Raw genomic sequence first — 17,287 nt, 5'->3', positions numbered from 1 at the left:
CAGAGTTGCAGGCCTCCATGGGTACTGTACACACATGGTACAGAGTTATAGGCCAGCCAAGCACCTAGATACTACACACATAAATAGAATAAAATCAAAACTGCTGTATTCTGTTATCACATAAGCACCATCAATGAAACCCACCAAGAGGCAGTCTTTTCTCCAACCACAATAGTTCTTGAGCTGACCCTGTAAGGATTGGTAGCCGAGTGTCTGTTACCGGGAGCAGCAGAGGGTCACAGGCATACAGACTTCTACTCTTTTTCAGAATCCTCCCTCCACCACCAAAACACTCTACTCAGCTGAAGTCTGACAAAATGTCTCACTGCCTCACCCATCGTAGAGCAGATATAGCCAAAAGGGATTCCCTGAATCACAGGAGAGAAGCTAATCAGGAGCCACAGACCCAGTCCCCTTCCTGACATGCTGCTGAATGCAGACTCAAGGCCAGAAACACTGCTGGCTAGCTCTACTCATTCTGATAGCACACTAATTCAATTCCCTCAGCCACCAAGGTACTTCACAGTAATACCTCATTCTAAGCTTCTTCACATTAGCATGGCTTACGTTCAAGGGTGACATGCAAACTGTAAAACTTTCCTGCTCACAACAAGCATATACCAGGCAGTGGTGGCACATGACTTTAATCCCAGCATCCAGGAGGCAGAGGCAGGTGGATCTCTGTGAGTTTGAGGCCAGCCTGGTCTACAGAGTGAGTTCCAAGATAGCCAAGGCTACACAGAGAAACTATGTCTCAACAAACCAAAAAATAAGAACATAAACTGCCAAAGCTGACTCAATATGGACTCTGAACAGACAAACAGGTTCAGGTGATTTCTCTGAGGTCTGCATCTATGTCAGATATCTGAAGAATTAGCATCACTCCTTCAAAGTTCAAAAAACTAGAATATTCCCAAACTCTGCTAGGACAATACAAGTCACACACCAAAAGCAGACAACCATTTTAAAAAAAATTCAAATACCCCTTACAAATGTAAGCCACAAAATCTCACTCTACAAACTCCTCTAATCCAGAAGTCTGAAATCTAGAGCTCCTAAATCCAAGACTTTTGGGGCATCTGATGGTCTACTGGTATTTCACACTTAAATATTTAAAACAAAAAATACCTCTGGTATCTACAACAGTTCTGGTTCCAGGGGCTGGAAAGGGCTCAACCAGGGTTTTGTTTCCCCCCAAACCACGTAGAACTGTTTATCCTCCTGCCCCAGTGTGAACTGGTGGTCCTCGGTTCTCCCTCTACTGCCATTGCAGGATTCTATGCACTCCCGTCTATAGTGGGATCGTTTCTCCTTGTGGTTCACCCCATCACTTCTTATCTAACATGTGCCTTTTGGTAACCTCCTGAGGCATACTGCATCTGAACTAAAAACCCCAACCAGGTTTTGGCTTTATACCTGCTCCGTCCCACGCTTGACAAGTTAATAGAGTGCAAAAGGAGTTAGAGTAAACGTTCTAGCAGTCTTGAAAGCATTATCCCATTACCAACTATTTTCTGGTGCTGATTTGTAATCCTTTTTGTGACAAAGGGAAAACACTTTTATTTCTGGTTGTCTAAAACTTCAACATGGACATGTTTTCAAACACTATGATAAACATTCTGTAAGGCATCTGTGTTTTCCTGGGGAATGAATCCAAAGCTTTGAGCATGCTAGGCAAGTGCTCTATCACTGAGCTACAGCCCAGCCTGACCTCAACCCTCACCCCCATTTTCTTTTTTTTTCTTTTTTTTTTTTTTGAGACATTGTCATATCACCAGCCAGGCTGAACCTGAACTAGTTCCATATCCCACACAGTTCTCAAATCGCAATTCTGCTTCAGGCACATCTGTACCATCGCCAGGCTCTAGTGAACCCTGTTGTTATATAAAACTCAACTCTTGCCCAATAATCACTTAGTTCTTCCATCCATCTCTCCTAGTCTGTAATTGGTCTTCTCATGTTGAACCTCCAAATGTGCTCTAATTTTACCTTCTCCACTGTGTACCCGTTTTACCATTTGTGGAAGACTTTACTTTACCATCCAACCTTCTATTAAGATTCTGAACACCACTCTTCTATTAGGTTTGCAGTGTGCTCAACTTCCCATCCTGTCACTCCATAGTCTACATTTCTATGTCTCCTCCTTAATTTCTAAACAGTTTACCATTTTATCATGTTTCTACTTCCTTCTCTATCATTTTTGGCCTATTCTCAAATATTTGGTGATCCTCAGTTCTAAGAGTAAATACTTTTTAAAGTTGCTCAGAAGCTGTGTGGGGGTAGATGCCACTACAGTATGGCCAATCTGAACCATTTACCTGGGTCTTCTGTTATCAACTGAGATTTGGTTCTCCTTTATCACATCAGTGTGCTGTAAAAGGATAAATTTTCCAGTCTTGTATCTGGGATAGGATTCTGACAGCCACAACTGAGAAGAAAAAATAGCTGGTGTTGATTCCTAGTGAAGCATGTAGCTATCTGGTCTACCCTCTCTGAGTTCAAGTATGATACCCTTACCCTGAGCTGTGCCTAGTAATTCTCATCTACACAGATGTTCCAGTTCAGAGAAGAAAAGAAATGTGAAGGTAAAAGATTCATGAGTGTTGTCTGTTTTACAGTCTTACCAGTCCCTGTACCCAACAACTCATGACCAACTGTAGGCTCCTCCCACTGTACTTTAGTGATCATTCTCTTATCTCATATTATAACGCTAGTAGGATGCTGATACTAAATGGGTCTTTAATCTACCATGTTCAAATAAAGGATAATATTGTTTTCATGTTCAAGCAAGGCATAGTAGTTTCTCTGGTTACTATTACTTTACATTGAGTTCTACTACACTAAAGTAACAGTCTATAGAATTTCTCTTGTATAAAATTAAAACCCTCTTTGAGGCTAATACACAACCTTCTTTAAAAGATGTCTATGCAAAAAGTGCTCACAACCCACAAGTCATCTCTCTCTAGACCCCAATAAACTTTCTAAAACATCTTTTAATAAACCAGCAAGAATCATAGGAATTTGAGAAACTAAGTACTCTCCTGGGGACATTAAGAATATTTTATTAAGTAAAATATTTATATTCAAATTGGTCCAGTCTTTAGTTATGGTTTGCTTGATTTATAAAATTCTAAAGGTGAATTAAAATTCAACCCTGGAGTTATTAACTTGAGAAATATTATTGTTCTTGTCTCAAAGCTATTTTTTAATCATAAATTTAGGCCTAATACTGTGTTTAATACACTGAATAATGAAACAATTACATTCTTTTTTCATTCTATTGGTTTAGCACAGAAGTATCATCTGTTTGCTTTAGTGTTTTAGCATTGTTTTTACTATTTTTCGTTTTCATCATTAGTTATCACTTGTTATAAATACAGTAAGGCCAGGCAGAGTAGCACCAGCCTTTAATTTCAACTCAGGAGGCTAGTGGATCTCTGAGTTTGCAGCCAAGTCCAGCCTAGTTTACAGAGAGTCTGTCTTAACAAACAAAGAAGAGAAGAGGAGGGGAGGAGAGGGGAGGAGAGGGAAAAGGAAAGAAAGAAAAGGGACATGAAAGAAAAAACAAAACCCAGCAAATTTTTAAAGGGTAAGGAACAGAAACCAATTCTGGTTAAGTCTCAGGTAATTACATTTGAAAAGAAAACTGGTGAACCAGGCTTAGAAAAACAAGATAACCAAGAGGCAGCCAGAAAAGCAATACCCCCAGCAAGGGTGTCTACCTAGATACCAAGAACAGCACTGGCAGCCTAAGGACTTCTGAAATTGACCCTGTCTTCCACCTCTCCTATGCTAAGTGCTTCTGCAGACAGGGAGTGTCTGATGGTCACTTAAGGTCCTGGTGCCCCTCACATGGTGTCACGTGCTCCCATGGGTACCCATTTTTCATTACTACTTACCTTACAGGCACCCACGGCCACAGCAAGCATGCCAGTGGTCCACTATTCCCACAGCTCAGGAGCCATAGCAGCATGAGTGGGACCTGAGGAAAGCTTTGCCTCTGTGCCCACACACACTACCAAAAAGTGGTTTTCTGCTGCCTCTCCTTGCCCATCCTACCTATATGAACTCCTAGGTTGAAAAATATGCATGAAACCTCCGTTCCCACTTGACAGCAAGGAAAATATCTTTCCTTTAGCAGATCTGGGGGACAACAGGTAACTCAGACAGAGTCAAATTTAACTATTTTCCCATGTTTCTAAAAGCTATTATCATGTTTCTGTAAGGTAATACTATTACGGCTAAAATATAAATTTATTTCAAAACTAACACATCACTAACTTAAAACTGTCAGACTCCATTTACTCCAAAATTTTTGAACTCTTTAAATTCTTTTAAAAAGCTGAATATTTAAATGTTACTGTTGCTGTAACTTTCATGTTTTCCCTAATTCTATTCTAAGAATGATATTCTACACATATACTTCTGAACATTATAAAGCATAATATACATTCAACTCAGGAGCTTTTAGAAATTCAAGTAAAGATAAATTATCTGAACTATGAAAGCATGTACCAGTCATGGAACTAAATGTGTTATCTCCTGCTAGTGCTGAGCCCAGACATCGATCAGAGGCAGAGCACCTGACCAAGTGTGAGGTCTGACGTCTTCCCACCTCGAGTGCAGGGCAAAGTCTTCAAAATAGGAGCCTATTTAGTAACAGAAACTGAAAAGTCCAGATCATTAACTTTACTGCTTGGTTTTCTATCAGCTGTCATATCAATTATCTCTTACACTATGACTACCATGTGCTATTTTAATTAAAATTCAACAACACATTCCATTGAACTGAAATATTTCATTCAAAATTTAATCATTACAGCACAACTTTCTTGGGTTTTAATGTGGGTTTTGTTTTTGGGGAAAGGTCTGTGTAGCCATGACTGTCCTGGGGCTCACTATGTATACCAGGCTAGTCTCAAGTGTTTTTACAACAAACTTAACAAAAACTCAAGTCACTGAATCTTTTATGGAAAAAGACATACGTATCTTAAAATTTGTAACTCAGGGCTAGAAAGATAGCTCAGTAGTTGAAAACACTCACTGCTCTTCCAAAGGTCCCAAGTTCAATTCCCAGCACCCGCATGGCAGCTCACAACTGCCTGATGCTGTCTTCTGGTGTGCAGATGTACATGCAGAAAAGTACCCATATCTATATAAATACATAAATAAATTTTAAAAATTTATAACTCAAATGTAAAGTTTATCACCAACTAAAAGGTTGAACAGCAGAAAACAGTTAACATTGTTCCAGTTTGTGACTAGTACCCAGGCATGTATATGTTCCTGGAAGTGCATGTGTCCATGTGTATAGTCACAGGGGAGCCTGTCTATGGAGGCTGGAGATAGCCTGAAGCTTGTCAACTCAGCTAGCCTTACTCGGGACTGTGACCCACCTGTCTCCTCAACCACCCTCCACACACACACACACACACACACACACACACACACACACACCCCTCTCTCCCTCCCTCACACACACACCTCTCTCTCTCTCACCCCCAACCCACACACACCTCTCCCTCTCTGCCCCCCACCCACAGGAACTTGAGATTATAAATGCACAAGTCTATGCTCAGCTTTTATCAAATTCAAGCCCTCACACTTGCATTACTCACCAAGCCATTTCTCCAGCACCAAGTGGCTTAATTCTTATTTATTTTAATCCGTACTACATGATTAGGAGCCTCAGTATTTCATATTATCAACTTTTTAAATCTATCTTCTGCTGGATGTGGTGACACACAGCTTTAATCCCAGCCTTTGGGAACCAGGGGCAAGGACATATCTGTGCCTGTGAAGTTGGCTTCATCTACAGAGTGAGTTTGAGACAGCACTTTGAAAACTGGTCTCAGAAACCTACCCACCACCCATCCTCCCTTAGTGTCTCCTCTGCTCTGCCTGGCCCTTCAAACTTCACTCACTTCCCCAAGCATATTCTAGCTTTTTTTTTCTTTTTCATGGAATTCTGGTCAATCAATGATTAGTGAAACCTTTTGCTTCAAATCTCCAAGGAAAACTTCAGATCCCTCCAGTTCATGCTACAATGTATCAAGTTTGTGTTACCTTTGTTTTAAAGTTAACTCTAGTCAAGACATCCTGTAATTCTCACCTGACTTTCCCTGAAGTGCCATTTCTCCCTAAGTCCCTGTACTAGAGTCCTAACACTTCTTCAAAATGTAGGTATTATTTTACAAAGCAGCTTGACTAAACAATCCACGCACATTTACGCACTAGCAGCTCTGCAGAGCACCCCCAGCAGACACTGAGTCTACTGAGACTACAACCATCCTAGATGAAGCCAGCACAGGACAGCTACAGCATGGTTGTGTTTTCTGGTTTTGTTAATTATGTCAGGCCTTTAACAGTTCATTGAAGAAACTGTTGGATTTTGGATTTCCGTAGAGAAAATTATTTTTTAGTCTGGTTTTCCACCCTGCTTCTATTTTTTGAAAGTATAATAAGCATAAATTGCCAATTCCGTTTGATGTAAACAAAACTTTTTAAACATAATACATATATATATAATTGATTCTATCACTCCAGGTTCAAACACATCTGTGGTAGGCAGATTTCCCCTGTAAAACGTATCACTTTTACTGATATTATAATTTTCAACTCTGTAATGTTTACAGATGTGTTTGTTCTGCGTTGAACCTGCCTGGCTCCTATTTTGATTACTGTTGCATCTCCCGCCTACTTGTCAAGGTAGGCTGCTCAGGCTCAGGTACAATTCCAAGTGTGACATACTGAGCTTCAATGGAAAATGCAACAAAACACATACTGCAGTAAAAACTATTTTTGCAATAAAAAGTTTCAAACAGTTTAACAATAATAAGGATATGAAAAGTGGGGCATGACATAATACAAACAATATTTCTAAAAACAAAATCAAATTTCTCAAAACCAAACTCACAAATGTTTATCAAACAACACAATAACATAAAACATGTTCTTCAGGTTTTCTGTACACAAAAGCTTCAATGATGTTCTAATTCTTTTGTGAATTCCTAAATCTAGTACAAAAAGACCCCCACTTTTATAATATTTTGAAGTCAAAGCATGTACTTTTTTTAATGTCTGGTCTACCCAATTATACATTAACCTTACCCTAAGATAATACAGCAGATAGAGTTAGTCATCTCTTCAAGACAACTATGCAAATTCTCAAGAACAGCAATATATTAAATATATTTATTACAGAAAAAGAAAAAAACAAAATTCTTCACATGGAATACAAATTTTTATTCATTAGCTCAAATACATTCATAACCTAAATATTAATAAAACCTCTTATTGTAATTTCTACAGAATATACAAGACATATCCATTCTTCAAAACGAAGTATAATAAAATATAAAGCTGCATGTTTTCTTTACTATATACCTTTACAACTCTAAGTCGTCTAGATTTCAGGGAAAGGGGAATTCTCTCCAGAGTGCCAGTTTAATAGTATACCATACTCAGCTTCCACTGCTTAGCATTAGTGAGTAACAGTCATGTAACTACTGCTTCCAACTGAAAAGAAAATTCAAGCACTGTAAGCAAAAATCATGATAAGCATTTCATGATAAACATGGAGAATTTCATTTCTCCATTTCTTTCTTCTTTCTGTGGAGATGAGGGGTGGGGAAGAGGATTGAGACAGGCTCATGTAGCCCAAGATGGCCTCCTTAACCTTGTAGCCAGAAGATGACCTTCAATTTCCAATCCCTTGGTTCCACTTCCCATACGCTAGGATAACAGGCCACCATCACCCTGACCAGCAATCCCATCACAACATTCAGTTGGACAAGCCTCCTTTACAGGCTTTAACTATTTTGCAGCAGCCTATAGGTTCCAGTTATTCATAGGTTAACAACAAATGCCAGAATCCCTTTACTTAAGAGGTGGATACTTATTGTAAAAACAAGTACAATTTATTACTACCTTCACAATTACAGTAAAAAATCATCAAATACCTTACTAAGCTCCCTGAAAAACCTCGCAGTTAATCGAGAAGCAACTATTAAAAAGGCTCCAAAAGGCATTCATTAAGGAGACAAAATTCACATAATTCTTGTCTATATGCATAAATAATACTAGAATAAAAAGACAGCTGTTATCTGTGGGGGTCATTCAAATCTTTAAATTCTTCCAGGTCATAATACTAACCACTAACGGGTTACTGCCAATAAAAACTGAGATGCTCCTCTCCAATCCTGGCATAAACCACAATGGGGGTAAAAAGCCATCATACCAAGTGTCATCTGACTTATGTCTAAATTCATACAATGGCAAGCAAGGACATAAGACTCATTAACTCTTTCCACTTTTTGAAAGAAAACCAGGTATGTCCTCAATAAGTTCAGAAACAAAAGCAACCTAGGGCGATAAAAGGTCAGAACTCTGACTACATCTGACAGGGAATTACTAAAAGCAACACAAAACATCTTTTTCAGTGCAGAAATGTTATGTTTTGAAATACAGAGTATAGGCTAGCCTTGAACCCAGAGATCTGCTTGCCTCTATAAAAGTGCTACAATTAGAAAAAAAAGTTTAAAGACTGTATTTGTGTACATACACACGTACACACACACAGCAAGTACAGTACCCACAGAGTCCAGAAGAGTGCATATAATCCTCTGGAACCTGAGTTAGGCAGTTATGAATCTCCTGGTATGGGTGCTGGGAACTGAATCCAGAACCTCTGAAAGACTGGCAAGTGCTCAAGCCATTGAGTCACCTTCCCAGCCCCTGCAAAAAATATTCATTCTCATGATCTAGATTTCAGGAAAAAAGCTACCTGTGTATATTCTTTGGTACTCAACAGATTTGTGTTAAGCTTTGCCTAAATAAAGCATTTAAAAACAAATCATTGTAAGTCACTAATATCCATTTCTCATTTTCCAATCTTCTTGATCAATCACATTACCCCCTACATGGGAAATCTTGGAAGAGCCACAATCCTTTGGTATTTTTTCAGCACTTTCCTTACTCTACATTGGTATTAATTCTTCTAAGTTATCAGCTCAATATTCATAAAGTACTAAGAGACTATGCACATGCACACTCTACTATACAATTATTAGCCTGTATCTCTACACCTTACACATCCTAGGCCATAATTCCAATCTATCAGTTGAGTTCATGTACATCTGTTTTAATTTTCTTCCTTTTTTAAGTAATATTCTTCTTATGCATTCCTTTTTCTCAACCATCATTTAATTAAGTTTCAACTTTATACTTTCTCCAGACTCTAGAAAGGACTTTCTATACCCACACTGTCTAATTCAGTAACAGTATGTGTCTAAATAGAAATGTGCTTTATGTAAGTAGCATGTGATTTTAATGATTTGATATAGATAATGAATGTAAATATTTCAGTTATATTTATATATTTGAATAGCATTTTTGGATATACTGGGTTGAAATATATTTACATTTTGACCTACTTCTTTCAGTGTGGCTACAATTTAAATTGAGTCTTATAACTCCCCTTTTCTGTGCAGTACTGACCTGTACTATTAATATAACTACAGACTGTTGGTGTCTTATACACTTGCATATACACATTTTAAGAGTCACATAGAGACCAGAAGCTGGAGTGTCCCCTCAACTGCTCTACCCCTTGCTCTTCGAAGACAAGGTCTCTCACTAACCGGGAGCTTACAGACCCGGATAGCCTGACTGCTCACAAATCCTGGGAATTAACTTATCAATACCACTCTAGCCCTGGAATTGTGGGTATACACTGTCATGCCTTTTCTTTTTCAAATTGACAGAAATTACCTGTGTATGTGTTTATATACATACATATATATAAAATACATACATTGTAGAATAGCTAAACTGAGCATAAAGGTATATAATACCTCATATAACAGTAAGAGCATCTAAAATGTACAACTTCCAGGAATATAATATTAGCCACAATTATTATACCTCACAGATTATCTTTGAATATATAAATTTTTCCTCCAAATGAGAGGCTAAAAGTAAATAAAGCTATTGTTTGTAAAACAAATTCCTTAGAAATAGAAAAATAATAATCTAATGTCCATTTGATTTTTAAAATTACAGCTATTTGTTATTTTGTCTTGTTTTTGAGATAAGAGTTAACTGTGTAACCCAGGATACCCTGAACTATGTAACCACTTAACCTTGCTGTCCTCTGACCTTGACTTACTAAGCTCTGGAATTAGAGGCATATGTCTATACTTGCCTATTTTTAATATTAACTTAATGAATTTTAACAAAAGTTGTGGCATTTTAGAGTGTAGAGATATAAGAAACTAATTTCAGATGGCTACATTCAGTATGCCATGTACACTTTACCTATATCTAATTTTGAACTAAATGTCCTCCACAGAACATGACAGCATGATTAAACTTGTAGCAATCCCAGTATACTGAGATTCTGTTACAATTAATTTTGTTCATCTTAGTCACTCAGCAAATAAAAGAAAAAGCAGCTTCAATTTTGGCCAATATCATTACACCAATGTCCAGCTACTGAGACAAAGAGCCTTTGTACAATGGACATAATTAACAACGTGGGCAACAAGATACTACTTAAAATAAGAATAGGCAGAAAATGCTTCTTATACTGCTGAGTTTTAGAACACCAGGAGATAAGGGTAAAGGGTACAAAAGGGTAAAGGGATGAACAGACATACAAGCTGAGAAGATAAAAATGTTTCATCTCTAGGAACAAAGTCAAACCCAGTGATAGGTTAATTATAATGCTTTAACTCTGAGTTATTTCCTTATGCATAAAATGGAAATATGTACCTTGTTAGCATCATAAAAACACATAATGACAAATTAACTTTATGTGAATGTCATTATTATATGCCCGAGGTAGGATCAGAGGCAACTTTTCAGGCCAGGAGTGATGACGGAAGACTTGTTCCCAGCATGTGATAGGCAGTAGGAAGGTCAAGATCACCCCCAGCTACATGATGAAATGAGGTCCAGCATGGACGACATGAGACCCTGTCTGGAAAAAGATTATTCGAGACTTTCCCTTATTCTTTGTTGAATTACTGAAAACAACTTTTAAACATAAATAAAACATACTCATGTTTACGCATCTCCTTGTGTAAAATAAAACTTTTACTAGCTTGAACAATTTTGTTTAGCTTAAGAATGTGTGTCTGTGATGGGGAAAAAATATTAAAGAGGGGAAAAGATAGCATTGTATCAAATATGTGCAGGGGGGAACACGGGAAAAAAAGGAAAATGGGCAAAGAAAATGCTCTATTCAGAGAAATTAAAAATTCCATTTAAGCCGGGCAGTGGTGGTGCATGCCTTTAATCCCAGCACTTGGGAGGCAGAGGCAGGTGGATTTCTGAGTTCGAGAGTTCGAGGCTAGCCTGGTCTACAGAGTGAGTTCCAGGACAGCCAGGGCTACACAGAGAAACCCTGTCTCAAAAAAAAAAAAAAAAAATCAAATCCATTTAGGACTCTCCAATGGAAAGATCCCATTTCCTGCCTCAGCTGTTGTTCTGAGTTTGTTTATAGGTGGTGGCACTATATACATGTTCATAGAGGTCTTGAATAGCTCTCCATCTTCATTCTTTGAGACAGGGTCTCTCCTGAACCAAAAACTCAAGATCCATAGTTTCTGGGAATAGATCTTTACCAGCCTATTACAGGGGCTGACTCACAGGCACACGCCTCAGCTAGCTTTCACACGGGTACTGAGAATCTAATTAGAACTCCTCATGCTTGCACAGCAGGGACCCTAGCCCCCTCTTAGGGTGTGTGTGCGTGTTTATGTGTTACATTCAACACACATAACCAACTTAGCCTCTTCTCTCCTCTAAGGGTCCCAGACACATGATCCAAAGGTTAAAGGACATCGATGAGGTTCAGAATGTTGTAAACAGGGGCGTCAACACGAAAAAGCGCTCACTCCCAAGTCTCTCTGCTCGTCCACTCAGTAAGTGCAATATCATGAATTTTAACCTGGTTACAGATTTTACTCTATGATCAGAGAAGGTACACTTTTATGCCTGCTCTAAGAGTCTATTATTAACATTCTCATTTTTGTAAATATAGCCCAAAAATGGGACCTTTACAATGACAGGTACTACTGTTGATTAGGAAAGCTAACTTTGCGTGACTTCTAGAGATGGGGATGCTGTCAAATCTACTCAGTGCTCACAGTGCACATGTGAACATAGCCAGTTTCATCTGAAGGCTCACAGTTCTAAAGTTTTCTCTCTTCTCACCTCAACTGATTTTGTATACATGCTTACATACATTCTGTATCTGTCAGTATTAGCAAATGCAATCAGTTCCAACCCCAGCAAGGTTTTCCTCTAAACCTTCATAAACCATTTGCAAACAAATTGGGAACCACCTTCCCTCTCCAATTAATGGTGGTCTGATATTAAAAAATAAAAAAGCATGTGTATGTGTGTTGGCAAATAAATGCCATGGGGGAAGATTAAAAGACTGAAATAACTGAGCAAGCAGTGGTATTGTACATCTGGAGTCCCAGCACCTTTAACTTCAGGCAAAGGCAAGAGGATATCTCTGTGAGTTCTAGGCCAGCCTAGTCTACATACTGAGTTGCAGGACAGCCAGAACTACGTGGAGAGACAAACAAAACAAAAAATTTTAAATTCAATAATTGATAGAATATAGGTAAGTACATTTGGTAAATGGTACTTTAATCCAAAGACTCACCCAACTTAGGTTTTTCTAAGGCTGTACATTAAGTGAATGGTGTACATGCTGAGAAAGGCATACTACATAAAATCTGTCTGGACCATTCTAATCAACTTCAATTCTACCACAATCTACATTAATAGAACTAAATTTCATGGAATAAATCACTTATCTACACTTTTACTTATGAAACTACAGACCCAAGAATCCTCAACAATTCTCTACAGATAGAAAAGTCTGTCAAAGATTAGCAGAGGCAATTTCTCAAGACAAGCTAGCCTAATCTAGCCTCCCTCCCCAACCTCAAGAAAGTCACTATTTTTCCTCTTGAAATCTCAGCATTTCTTCTAAGAGAGCAACAGTTTTATCACAGGACTTCTTGTTAATATCACTCAACTGAGAGGGGACTTGTGGGGGGGGGAAGGGGGGAATAAAAAGGATGGGACTGGAAAGGCCACAGGTCTTTATAACCCAGGTAGGCCTCAGAGTCACAATCCTGCCTTAGCTACAACAGTGAGAGGAGTGGTGTAGTGTGGGTTTCCAAGCCTGGCAAGTTTCTAATCTCAAGAGATCTTCAATTTAAAAACACAGATGCATACAAACCCCATCATCATCTAAGAGTTTCAGGTTAAATTCAAACACGCAACCCCACAGGTCACCTTTGGAGAGCTGAGAAAAACCAAGGAGCAGAGAAACCGAGGCCTTAAAACACAAGAAAAGACCTTTTCACAGACTCCATTCCCTGATGAAAGATTCAACTGAATGTGGTGTTCCACCCTCTCGATCTCATGAGGTACTTGTTTGTGTAAAAGAGAAATACTTTAGCCAACCAGCAGGGTGAGCTATCGCTAGAATCAGTCATTTTCAAAACCTCCAAATTTCAATGGCATAAATGGTAGTATTAACCTAGTCACAAACAGCACCTTTAGGACTACACCTCATAAATTGTCCAATGTTTACACATACAAAATACACCTATACACCAGATAAATGCAGAAAAACAAAGACCTCGTGAATATCCAAATTCACTCCCATGTTTGATTTACAAAGCCACTAATTTTAAATCTTTCTTCTTAATTTTCTAACAGGACTGCTAAGCACTCAGAATGCTCTATAAACTCAACTGGACAACTCAACAAGCCAACATTTACTGCATGCCAAGTCTCTTGTGTGACTGGCACACTTAGCAAGTAATCCTGTTCCTCCCAGAGTCACACTGAGAGAAGAGTCTAAACTGCTAATCCTATACTATAAAGGTGTCTTTGGCATGACAGACCTTCCACCATTTTGTCTCTCTCAAGCTTTTCTTCTGCTACCCAAACTCTCCTAGAACTTGAACAAACTGAAAAACCTGGAAGGCAATTAAGGCATACAGGTGACACTCACTTTATAATTACACATAATCTCAAAGTAACCCTAATTAGCACAGACTAAGTGTAATTAAATATATTCAGTGTTGAAAATTGTGACCTAGCCTTTCAACCTTAGGGGAAAAAAAAGGCAGTAAACTAAAAAGCACTTTAAATGACCCAAAAGCCTCACACTAAGCAGCACTGTGAACTCCATCACACATGACCTCACCTCTTGTTGCATTTCCTAAGACTGTACTAGCAGTAGCTGGTCTTAAAAAGTCACTTAAACAGTAGTCTGAGAGGCACGTTTGTTTGTCCAACAAAATGACATTACAACGTGAGAGGTACCAGCATGGCCTTCTACACCTTTCATCTTCCTTGGCCTTTCCTAGCAGGAACATCAGTTATCTCCAACTATCCTAGAGTTATCAAGCACATTCTTTGTCTTTAATTTTTGCATTTCTGGGACATGCCAGTGTTGGAAAGTTCTCACAATCTATATACATAAGCAACACTGCTACAAAATTACATAACACTAAATGTACTGTCTCAGAAGGTCTCACTAGCTTTAACAGGTATGCTCAGCAATGCCCCTTGTTTTTAAAAGCACTACTAAGTGCTAACAAAACTAGGACTAGGGTAGGAGTTTGATAGAGAGTACGGCTTCCATCACACCACTAACTACTCAACACACGGCTAAGGCGATGAGTAAGAACAGTAACTCTTCCAGCCATCCTCCTTTGTAAAACTGGATGAGCCAGAGAACACATTTGACTGTTAGTATCTCTCCTGCCTAATACAAAACTGTTTGAAAAAAAAAGCTAACAAAGGGAAAATACATACCCGAAAAGAAACAAGGAAAACTCAAGTTTTAAGTAATGTTAAAAAGTTCAAAGCTCTAAAGGTATTTTAATAGTCCATGTAATTAATTAATGACACATACAAGGCACCAGCTCTTTTGGAATTCACCCTTCAGTATTAGTTACTTGCAATACAATGCATGATGCAAACACAATATAAAGTATTTAAAACTTTTACAGCCACATTTTCAACAGCAACATACAAACCACTGCATTAGTACCAGGTCAGACACTCAGCTTTCACCAACCTAAAGGTCTACACTGAGTTATAACTTCATCATAGAATCTCCATTTCTTTCTTGCTAAACCTACCCGAAACAAGGTAGGGCTGAATTGCTGACAACTAGTTCCTAGTTACTTACACATGGCCCTTAAGTAGGTTTTCTTGATCTGGGGAACTTTAGTTGTTTAGGTTCTGAAATACTCTCCTTCCTAAGGCCAAAATTAACTAAACTAAAATGTGATTAGGGCAAATCCAACACATCTCCCAGATACAGTAAACTTGCCATCAATCAGGACTGGCCACAACAGATGATGTGTTTGGGTACTTCTGTGGAAATTGTGCACAAAACAAGAGGACCATCATTTCAGGGCCACAAGCCGTGGGTATCGCTTCTCGTTGAGTTTATCACATAAAATGTGAAATCTAATATGCAAGTTTTATAACAACTACATTTAAGTCAGTATTAAACAGTTGAAGAAAACTTTTCCACTAATGTCGCTAAACCATGGGTGGATCCCAACACGAGAGTCGTCTGTGGAAGTCTCGCAACAAGAAACCACCTAAGTTTCCAATCACGGGGTAGGGTCTGGGACAACTCATCTTCATGTTCTTGGGAGGACTGGATGGAGCACACCTGCTTTCCTCTGGCAGAGATTAAGCTCCCAGGGACACAAAGGCCAGATAATCAGACCTGGAGAGGCAAAAAGCTTTAGCTGGATACCCACCAAGCCCCTTAGCCACCCAAACACTTCGAGTGATTTTTTTTTTTTTTTCCTTTGGGCTTTTTTTTTTTTTTTTTTTTACCTCTTGGAGTTACTTCCCAGGCACTTAATGACACAAGATGTTGCAGACCAGTGGGAAGAAGGGGAAGACTATGTGCTCTAGTCCCAAAGTCAGGGGAGGGGTGTAGACAGTTAGCGCCAGGGCCGGAGCTCCAGGCCGGGACGGAGCAGCGGCGCACGGGGCGCCGGCTGACTACTCTCGGACCGCCCCGTTACTCCGGGCGTTACAATGGCGACCGCAGGGCTCCCTGGACCTCCGGATCTCGGCCCCTTCCCCCTACTGGCTGCTCCGCTACATGTGACTAAACAAAACCCCCCAAGTCCGAAGCCCGGCTCAGCCCCTTTGTGTCCGCCACCGGATCCTCCGCCGCCGCAGCGGAAAGGCCCCCCGCCCGCCGCCGAGTCCCGCCCCACGGCGGCCACTGCCGCTCACCTAAGGTTCCGCGGCCCCCCGCGGCCGCCGCCTCCCGAACCCCGCGGCCCGGGCTCCTTGTGCAGCAGCAACTCCGCCTCCTCGGCAGCAGCCGCCATCTTAGCCTGTGCGGCAAAACGCGTCGTTTCGGAGGGTTGGGAGCCAGCCTAGGGCGTAGCTCCCCAGGCCCAAGCGCCGCGGGCCGGATCCCCCCCACAACTTCTTCCGCCACCCTCAGTCCTGCCACCGCCTCAGCCCGGACGTCCGAAACGCGGCCGGGGCCTGGGCTAATCCGACCAAATAAGACCCCCGAAACTCACAGTTTGGTGCCGTGTGCGTCAAACCGGGGCGACGTTGGGAGCGCGCGGCGTCCCCGCGTCACACGCCGCACTGTACGCTACTCGGCTCCAACGGCCCCCTCCGCTCCCCGCTTCTCGCCTCCGGCCTCGGTTCCCACGGCGCAGGCGCGCGGCTTTCCCGCCTCTGCCTGGCCGCGGGCCGCCGGGGGAGGCTAGCGAGGCGCGCCCGTGCGCTCGGGCCGCCGCAGCTCCCGTGCCAATCAGACCCGCGGGGGGCGGCAGAAACACGGCACTGCAGCCCTCCCGTGCCAAAACCTAACAAGGTCACCTCCCCCAGCGGTGACCTAACCACTCCTGAGGAGGTTCCCGCCCCAAAGTAGGCACGCTCCAAATATGGTGGTGACCAAACTCCGCAAGACCCAAGTACCAGGAATGCCTAGGCCCCTTAAGGTGGAATAGGCCCTTCTCTGGTGTCTGCAATCTCTGGTTTGCCAAAATTCCGTTCCTTTTTCCTGCTGTTGAAAGAACCAGCCACATATGCCAGGCCTACCTTGGAGCACTGGTACAGACAGGTTTCATGATGTTAAACAGGCCAGGTGGCCAAAGCATAAGGTGTAGAAACTCAGTTACCCAAGCAAGACACCCAGAACGAAGAAGCCCCGGATTTGGGTTCCTTGGACTCTACGAGGGCAGATTCA

The 17,287-nt window shown here is 40.7% G+C and overlaps 1 protein-coding gene across 7 annotated transcripts in view; it reads right to left on the bottom strand.

Moving 5' to 3' along the window:
• Znf644 (zinc finger protein 644) overlaps nucleotides 1–16,909 on the bottom strand; it is a 76,657-nt gene extending 59,748 nt beyond the window's left edge. For 2 of the 7 annotated variants that reach the window (XM_028782351.1, XM_028782353.1), the window contains exon 1: nucleotides 16,611–16,909. The gene's annotated coding sequence lies outside the window, so the exon portion shown is untranslated. The other 5 variants (XM_028782347.1, XM_028782349.1, XM_028782350.1 and 2 more) reach the window with 4 other exon arrangements.
• Between the last annotated feature and the right edge of the window lie 378 nt (nucleotides 16,910–17,287).

The sequence above is a fragment of the Grammomys surdaster genome, unplaced genomic scaffold (genome assembly GCF_004785775.1).
Source record: "Grammomys surdaster isolate TR1022 unplaced genomic scaffold, NIH_TR_1.0 751, whole genome shotgun sequence".
Classification (NCBI taxonomy): domain Eukaryota; kingdom Metazoa; phylum Chordata; class Mammalia; order Rodentia; family Muridae; genus Grammomys; species Grammomys surdaster.
Note: the sequence above shows the minus strand (reverse complement) of the source record. Positions and strands in the feature narration are given on the sequence as shown.